General features: G+C 34.1%; 1 long non-coding RNA gene across 2 annotated transcripts in view; it reads right to left on the bottom strand.

Moving 5' to 3' along the window:
- Positions 1-1284: 1284 nt before the first annotated feature.
- The window catches only part of LOC133758344 (uncharacterized), a 335969-nt gene continuing 328605 nt past the window's right edge, over positions 1285-8648 (bottom strand). For both annotated transcript variants that reach the window (XR_009865790.1, XR_009865791.1), the window contains exon 6: positions 1285-1419. This is a non-coding gene — a long non-coding RNA (uncharacterized LOC133758344). The remainder of the gene's footprint in view (positions 1420-8648) is intronic.

The raw sequence follows: 8648 nt of genomic DNA, 5'->3' as shown, positions 1-8648 counted from the left end.
GTAATTTTCAGCTGATAGGCAATAACAGAGTTAGGTGACATAAAGGACTAACCTACTTTTTTTCATGTGTCTTCCTCTTTTTCATGTATTGGAATCATGTGCTATGAGTTTATTAAGAGACAACTCCAAATACACTATGATAAAACACATGATGGGTTTCTATTGTGCCAACCAGCTTATGAGCATCTCTTAGATCCATGATATGCATAGAGGCATGGCAGTTTCACGACCAAGGATCCAGTTCCAAGTTGCTACTAGCTTCCAAGATCGTAACAGAAGTTGCTTTTTATGTAGAGAGGTATTTCTCTTCTGCATTAAGATATGGCTTTGTTCCATAATGTGTTAATGAGCCCTCTTAACATCTGACTCACCCTCAAAACTATCCACATTCAAAGTTAAAAAAAAAAGTTACTTGCTAATTGGGTTGGAGAAATAGTCCTCAAAAATATGAAGAATCCAACAAATAAATGCACAATTTTTTGGGAGTAGGAAGTATAAAGTGAAATAGTCTCCTTTTCCTTTGGGAACTCTCCTAACATTTCACCAGCTCTTGGCCCCTAAGATTTTCACTTGTTTGATTCAATTTGAAACATTTAGAAAATATAACCCACCCTATGGCACTATGCATCTTACAAGGTATCCAGGAGAGGAACATTAGGAGAGAAACAAGAATTTTTACAATTTGGCAGCTTATTTCAAGTTATAAATACTTTATGTACTAGTAAGTGTGCATTCTGAATACCACAGCCTACATGGAGTTCGCAGTTGACCAATCTGAGGAAGGCATTCTGTTTTTTACATTTTCTAGAATTTTTAGTAAAAGGCATACAACTTAATTAACTGCAAAATGAACATGATTATTACGTTTTCTAATATTCTAGATGTTGCCTAAGTAAGTGAGTCCCTTTCTACTTGAACATCAATGCAATACACCAAGAGAGGAAAGTCTCATTAAGCCACACCAAACACCAGCAAAAGGTTGCTTGTTGCCATCTAACAGGCACTTGATCCATTTCCAGAATTGCAATCTAAGGGTGTGCTCCTTGGGTTAACTTCTATCACAAACTTAATTTGAGTTTCCCCAAAAGTAAGCATTCAAGGGACTAGAGTACAGATGGTTTATTTGGAAAGGCTCTCAGGAAGCACAGTGAAGGTATGAGTAAAGAAAAGAGAGAAGGGAGAAAACCTGATCAAGATTCATTTTTGAGTGAATTGTTAACATGCACAACTGGGTTTTTATTATACTGGGGAATGTCTGAATATTTATTTAGAATTTACCTTGGAATCTTCCCTTTTTTTGATTGGAAGCTGGAGTATTTATCTGCTAGTTCCTTTCTCATATTGTTGAAATTTGCCTCTGTGCATTAAATTTCTCATTTCCAGGCTTCTCTGTGCATGTAATACTAAATTCTTGCAGCACTGAAAAAAAGCACAGAGACAAAGACCATTAAAGTCAGTACATGTGTGTGAAAATGCAATATGTATCAACAGCAATCTTTTGGACTGAAAACTTCCACATTATATAGTTTTATAATAAAGAAATCAAGCCTGACAACATATTCCTGTCCTGTAGTTATGCCCACAACTATACTGGCTTCAGTAGCAACCTGTATGGAACACTGCTGTCAATTTTTTCCTTAGGATTGACAGGTGTTTTCTTTTGGTCCTAAACTTCTGTATACCTCACTCAAGACACTCCCTCATCTGGATAGACACTATTTTTCCAGTATCCTTATAAATAATAGTTATCTATTCCTTGTTTATAACATCATGACCAACTATTTATAATTTTTCTAGTATACTCAGAATCAGGGGTCTTTCATCTCTGTGAGTGAGATCCCAGTGGAAAGAATGGGGCCATCAAAGAAGGAAGTAACTTTCTCTGAAGGGAGGAGAGAACTTCCACTTTGACTATGACCCTGTCTGAATAAGATCGAAGTCAGCGAACTCAAAAGGCTTCCATAGCCTTGGCAACTCATGACTAGAGCCTAGGGAGATTACTGACACCATAAACAAGAGTGTCAAATTGTTAAGTCAACAATAGGAGTCACTGTGTACTTACTCCTCATGTGGGATCTCTTTCCTTAATGTGTTGTCCAATGTGAATTAATGCTATAACTAGTACTCAAACAGTATTTTACACTTTATGTTCTGTGTGGGTGCAAACTGATGAAACCTTTACTTAATATATACTAAATCGATCTTCTGTATATAAAGATAATTGAAAATGAATCTTGATGTGAATGGAATGGGAGCAGGAGATGGGAGGGGTGCGAATGGGAGGGAAGTTATGGGGGGGAAAGCCATTGTAATCCATAAACTGTACTTTGGAAATTTCTATTTACCAAATAAAAGTTAAAAAAAAAAAAGAATCAGGGGTCTTTCATAGTTGTCCCTAAGTCTGGAATGTTATTAAAATTTGTATTTCATCATAGAGTCTTCCCTTTCTGTTCCTATCAGAATTAATCATTCAGTATATTCCTGTTATGACACAACTAAATTAGCATCCCTCTGTGAAGTACATGTGATAATATAGCCAGTTTTTTTAAAACAAAATAATCTTTTTGTTTTATAGTATATGTTATGTTTGCCTCCTCTTTCCCATTGAACTTTAAGTCCATTTTTCTATTAGTATATGTTGACTGTAAGAAGCCATCAATAGATCCTATGCATATTTGTATTGAATGAATGAAAGATAAATCATATTTTCAATGACAAAATGATTAAGAGCTGTTACCTGTTGTCAATTTACCCTGCTGTAGATCTTTCTGGGGTTTTGCTTGTATAATCATGTAGAGGGCAGTAGAGTGATAGTGACAGAAAAGAAAATGGCAGTAGACACAGGAGCTACGGTTAGTTCAGGAGTGCTACTTTAGACTCAATGTCAGGGGCAGCCAGTGAAAGGGCTTAAACCTTCCTATTTTCAACTCAGTAGCCATGTACTTTTCATTGTGCAGGAAAATCTTACTTCCAGTACTTATAGAGAATGGTTTTGATTACTGAAAACCATATGTAATAACCAAATAGGAAAAATATTTATTCATTAAAAATGTCAGAAAGAAACATGAGAGATAATGAAAACCAAGTTGGGAACCAGAAGAATATAGTGCAAGTTGAAACTACAAATAGAAAGTAAAAGGAGAGTTTTCAACTTTCTCTTAAATATTTGGAAAAACTTAACAGAGAATCAGAGATCTTTATATTATATTTGATGTCAGCATGGCATTGCAAAATACATTAACTGTTGATTAAAAATTTGAATTTCATCAAAATTCAGCCCATACTTTTTTTAGAGATTTTATCAGAAGCAATTATACATGAAAGTATCCAAAATGAAGGAAATGCTCAAAATAATACAAATATGCATACGATTCTTCTTTTAAAGATAGAAAAATATTTAATCTACTTAATAAAATCTTATTGGCAAAAGATAATCACTTAATAACAAAATATTACCTTTTCATTACTATATAGGTACAGCTAGTTTAGCAAATACCTAGTTTGTCCATTCCAAATTCACACATTTAATATGGGTAAGGTCATGACAGCCTGTATTCATATCACAATTACAGCTTGTTACATGTAGTATCTAGCTGCTTCAGGGAACTAAAAGAACCTACTTATATTATCCAAAATGCCAAATCCGAAAAGACTCAAAGAGAAAGTACTGTATTTCAAAATCCAAATCTGTCAAACTTATTGCAATAATATCATCAAGATCATAAGAAACGAGCTGTAAGATACACATTCTAACTTATGTATAAATATTGTCTTAATTCTTGAATGGTCTCTCACCTGTGAAATTCAACTGGAACCACAGAAACTAGTTCATGAACATCTTCCAAAAGCCCCTTAAAGAAGGTCATTTATTCATTTCTAAGAATCCTAGCAAATATTTTGACAAAAAGGAGAGGATACAAAGAGGTATTTCCAATTATAGAAAATTAAGGTTGGACTCTGACATGTTAGTATGCTATAACAAAGGATAAAATTTTATCTCAAATAACTTGTTTTAAATAATCATATATCCTCTTCCAGGCCAGCTCTCTGCTATGGCCTGCGAGTGCAGTGGAGGATGGCCCAAGTGCTTGGGCCCTGCACCCACATGGGAGACCAGGAGAAGCACCTGGCTCCTGGCTTCAGATCAGTGAGATACGCCGGCCGAAGCGGCCATTGGAGGGTGAACCAACGGCATAAGAAAGACCTTTCTCTCTGTGTCTCTCACTGTCCACTCTGCCTGTCAAAAAATTTTTTAAAAAATCATATATCAATTTTCTTCTCTCAAATGAAAAATATAAAACGTTTGGTCTTATTCAAATGATCATTCTTGTTCTTTAATACTAAACTATATACTGATAGCTAAATATAATCATTACAATTGGGTTCTATGCAGAAAATGAATTAGGTGTTATTCATTCAAATATGACAAAACTATTCTGTATGTAAATTCTGATGACTCCACATATCCACAGGTAAATCTGCCACATTTTACATTAAGAAGCAGGCATATACAGAATGATTTTTCTGTGGGTCCTGAGACATGGAGCCATTATTCAAAATCAGTTAGTTCTGTAATGAACTACCAGTCCCTGGCTCTTTCCACTGATTAAAGTGATTTCTGGGAAGAAATAAATAGGAAGCTATTTTCAACCAATCTCTTCAACAAATTTTGAGTTATCTCTAATCAAATAATTATTTATTCTAATTACCTATGAGAGTTGGACTACAATACTAAGATTGAAGTAGCAACATATTGCTCTGTTTGCTTCTCTTCTCCATTGTAAGGGCTCCCATACCTACATGCATTCTCTTGCCCTTCATCACCATAGATATCCTCTCATAGCTCTTTCCAATGGCTCTTACTCTCATTCAGGACATTTACTGTCCATAAGTTCCCATTTTTACCAGCTAAAAATGTTTCTGTGGTGTATTTCGTACAAAACTCTAAAACGAAGCTACTAAAACCCAGGTAAGGAAACTTGAAATGGTGCAATTTTTTATAGTCTGTGAGCATATCTTGGATGTAGTGTTATATCCTACACTTCTCGCTCATAAAAATAATTAGAATACAGTTTTTAAGAAAAGTTAATAAGTTTCCAAAATAAAATTGTTAAAATTTTGATTTGCCATATACTAATTCATAATGCTTCTGCATTAAATAAATTCATTCATATAAGATACTTAGAATTTGAAAATGGTGAATACTATGTAAATATTAGTTATTAACTATGACATTTGTAAACACGTAAAAAGCCCTTCAAGGTTCTGTGGTTTGTTTTAATTTTTATTCTTTTATCTGGGGTGATAATAGTGATTCATTCATTCATTAATTTTGTAAATACTCAAGGCAAAACAGAAGACTCTAATGTAAAATCTGAGTATCTCCCTTCATCTTTATTGTTTTTAAGAAAAAATTGAATTCACAGGTTAATTGGAAAGTATTGACATATTATAGAATGTAGAATCCTGTTTGCTGGGGATAAGAAATAATTTTCACTGGAACCAGCACTGGGAAGCAGCAGCTTAAGCTCCATTATCTATACAATTATCCCATATCATAGTGCTAGTTCAAGTCCTAGTTGATCTTCCATCCCAGCTTCCTGCTAATGCTGCCTGGGAAGGTAGAGGAAAATGCCAAAGTAATAGGTTATTATTAATGTTATTAATAAGTTAATAAATTAATAAATAGAGTTCAATATTGAAAGCCACAGAAATAACAGCCACTAAAATAATGAATATAGGCTGCAAATTAACTTATAGAGGGAAAATTCTCCCTAACACATCCCTGTAAAATTGAAGCCACTGAGTAAAAGCTAGAAAACAAAGAAGCCATTAAAGACAGGAAAAGTAACATGAAATGATATGAACAAATATAGATCAAACATATATATCATATCAATAAATAGAAAAACAGAAAGCTGACTGCTTATTAGACAAAGAGATCATAAGATTGAATTTAAATGAAACCAACTATGTGCTTTATGCAGAGCTACAACTGAATACAGTGCCTCCAAAGTCTTCAGCAATGTTGATTATAAGCATGAGGTGATAAATTCAGTGCAAAATGATAATACAATGGTGAAGAAAAAGGTATTGTACACAGCCATTGGATTTGTAGTTTAACTGAAATTTTTTTCTGTGGTTTGGAGGTGGTAAAGTAGAGCAGAGTAAACAATGGTGAGTTGAAAAAAAGTCAAGCAAAGTAACACACCAGTCAAACAAAGATAAACTAAGACAAGGTTGAATTCAGACAAAACATATTCAGGAAGGTAAACAGGGGTTACAAGTAAGCTCTATCATGAATCTTGTTTTGTAGCATAGGACAACATCCATAAAGCTAAAGAATTTTGAAAGAAATTCAAAAATATGACACATGAAGTAGACAAAAATACTTATGCAAAAATCATTCAATTAGGGAGGGGAATAAGGTAACTCTAATAAACATACTACAGTTTATGCTCTGAATCCAAAAAGTAAAGCATCATGGAAACAAAATTTGAAAAATGTGATCATGTATTAAACCTCAAGATAAAGTCAATAAATTCTAATAGTAAAACTAGTATAGACTACAATTGAATAGAAATATAAATAAGCATAAAAATAAGAACCTAAAATTCCAAACATCATGGAAAATAAGAAACACAAATAAATTAAAAATGTCTATGTTCAACAAATTTTGGATGAGCCAAGATTTAGAAATATCTAAAAAAAATGATAATGAAAACACTAGATAGCCCAGTTAAAGGTACAAAACAAAATCTTTGCTCAAAGTTAAAAATTTTTAACACACATACTACTAATAGAAAACAGAAATAATTCAATTACTAGTCACCTCAGAAAATTAGAAAAATAACACATATCAAAAGAAAAGTGAAAGGAAGGATTAAAATAGCTAAAGCAAAAAATAAATTAGAAAATAAAATAGTGAAAATATCTGCATTCTAAAAAGATAAATGAAGCAACAATAAACCAAGCAATCACAAACTATCCTATTCAGAAAAAATAAACCAATATACAGAACTACAATAAGAATTTCTTACTAACCTCTTAAAGCAATGAAACTAAAAGAATTATGAGAAAATAATTAGCCTAATCTTATATTAAGTTGATAAACTGAAGATAAATAATTTTATGGAAATTATAAAGTATGAAAAATATTTAAACTACCAAAAGTATCCTTATTTGCATATACAATTCTATATATTCATAAAAGAGTTCTGTAGCATTTATTTACAAACCCTAGGAAAACTCAAAAATAAAATGGGATACAAAAATCAAGAGTTTTCCTTTTTATATACAATCTCCTAGAAAATATAAATGAAGAATATATACTTTTTAACACTAAACATGGTTAAATAAATGAAAATTAATTTAATAAGAGCTGTATATGAGGCCAGTGTTGTATAGTAGGTAATCTGCCACCTGCTATGCCAGCATCCCATGGGCACTGGTTCATGTCCCAGTTGCTCTACTTCTGATCTAACTCCCTGCTAAGGATCTGTGAAAAGCAGCAGAAGATGGTCCAAGTGCTTGGCCCCCTGCTACCCATGTGGGAGACCTGGAAGAAGCTCCTGGCTCCTGCCTTTGGCCTGGCCCAGCCCTAGCTGTTGCTGTCATCTGAGGAGTGAACCAGCTGGAAGATGTGTCTTTCTGTCTCTCCTTCTCTCTAATTCTGATTCTCAAAAAAAAAAAAAAAAAAAAAAAAACCAAAGAAATGCACTGATCCTTTACCAAAAATATTATTTATAATTTCACTGAATGGCAAGACTGAATTTATACAAGGAAATTTTTATAATTTATTGACTTATATATATTGACAGAGAGAAAGGGAAATAGATCCAATCTCCCACATGGGCGGCATGGTCCAAGCACTTGGGTGCCATCCTCTGCTGCTTTCCTAGGTACATTAACAGGGAGCTGGATGCCAAGTAGATTAGTTAAGACTTGAACCTGGGCTCATATGGGATACTGGCTTTGCAGTTGGCAGCTTAACCTGTTATGCCACAATGCTGGTCCCACTTTTCTCACTTTTCTTATCTGAATGTTTTTTCACTTAATAATCTTGTATGTATCTGTTTAGGGATTTAGAAATTTTCTCAATTTTAGGTTATGGAGATGTTAACTAAAATACCCCCCCCCTTCTTTTAAGATTAACTCGTTTACTTGAAAGGCAGAGTTACAGAGAGTGAGAGAGATGAAGAGACAGAGAGAGAGAGTAGTTTTCCATCTGCTGGTTTTCTATTCAGTTGGCTACAACAGCCAGGGCTGAGTTAAGCCGAACTCAGGAGCCAGGGGCTTCATCCCACATAGGTGCAGGGGCCCAGGGACTTGGTATATCCTCTGCTGCTTTCCCAGGTGCATTAGCAGGGAGCTGGATTGGAAGTGGAGTAGCCAGGGCAGGAACCAGTGCTCATAAGGAATGCTGGTGCCACAGGTGTTGGTTTTAACTGCTAAGCCACAGCACTGGCACCTAAAATCCTTTTCTGAAGCTCAGAATCAACCAGAGTTTCAGAGGCCATTCAGAATAAAGAAATAGCAAAGGTTTAATGGGAAAGAGAGAAGACCAAGGTAACTAGATCAAGGCATCTTTAGAAGATAAATGGAAAATATATCAGAATGGATTGGAAGAAAAATTAAATTCAAAACAA

The sequence above is a fragment of the Lepus europaeus genome, chromosome 4 (genome assembly GCF_033115175.1).
Source record: "Lepus europaeus isolate LE1 chromosome 4, mLepTim1.pri, whole genome shotgun sequence".
Lineage (NCBI taxonomy): Eukaryota > Metazoa > Chordata > Mammalia > Lagomorpha > Leporidae > Lepus > Lepus europaeus.
Note: the sequence above shows the minus strand (reverse complement) of the source record. Positions and strands in the feature narration are given on the sequence as shown.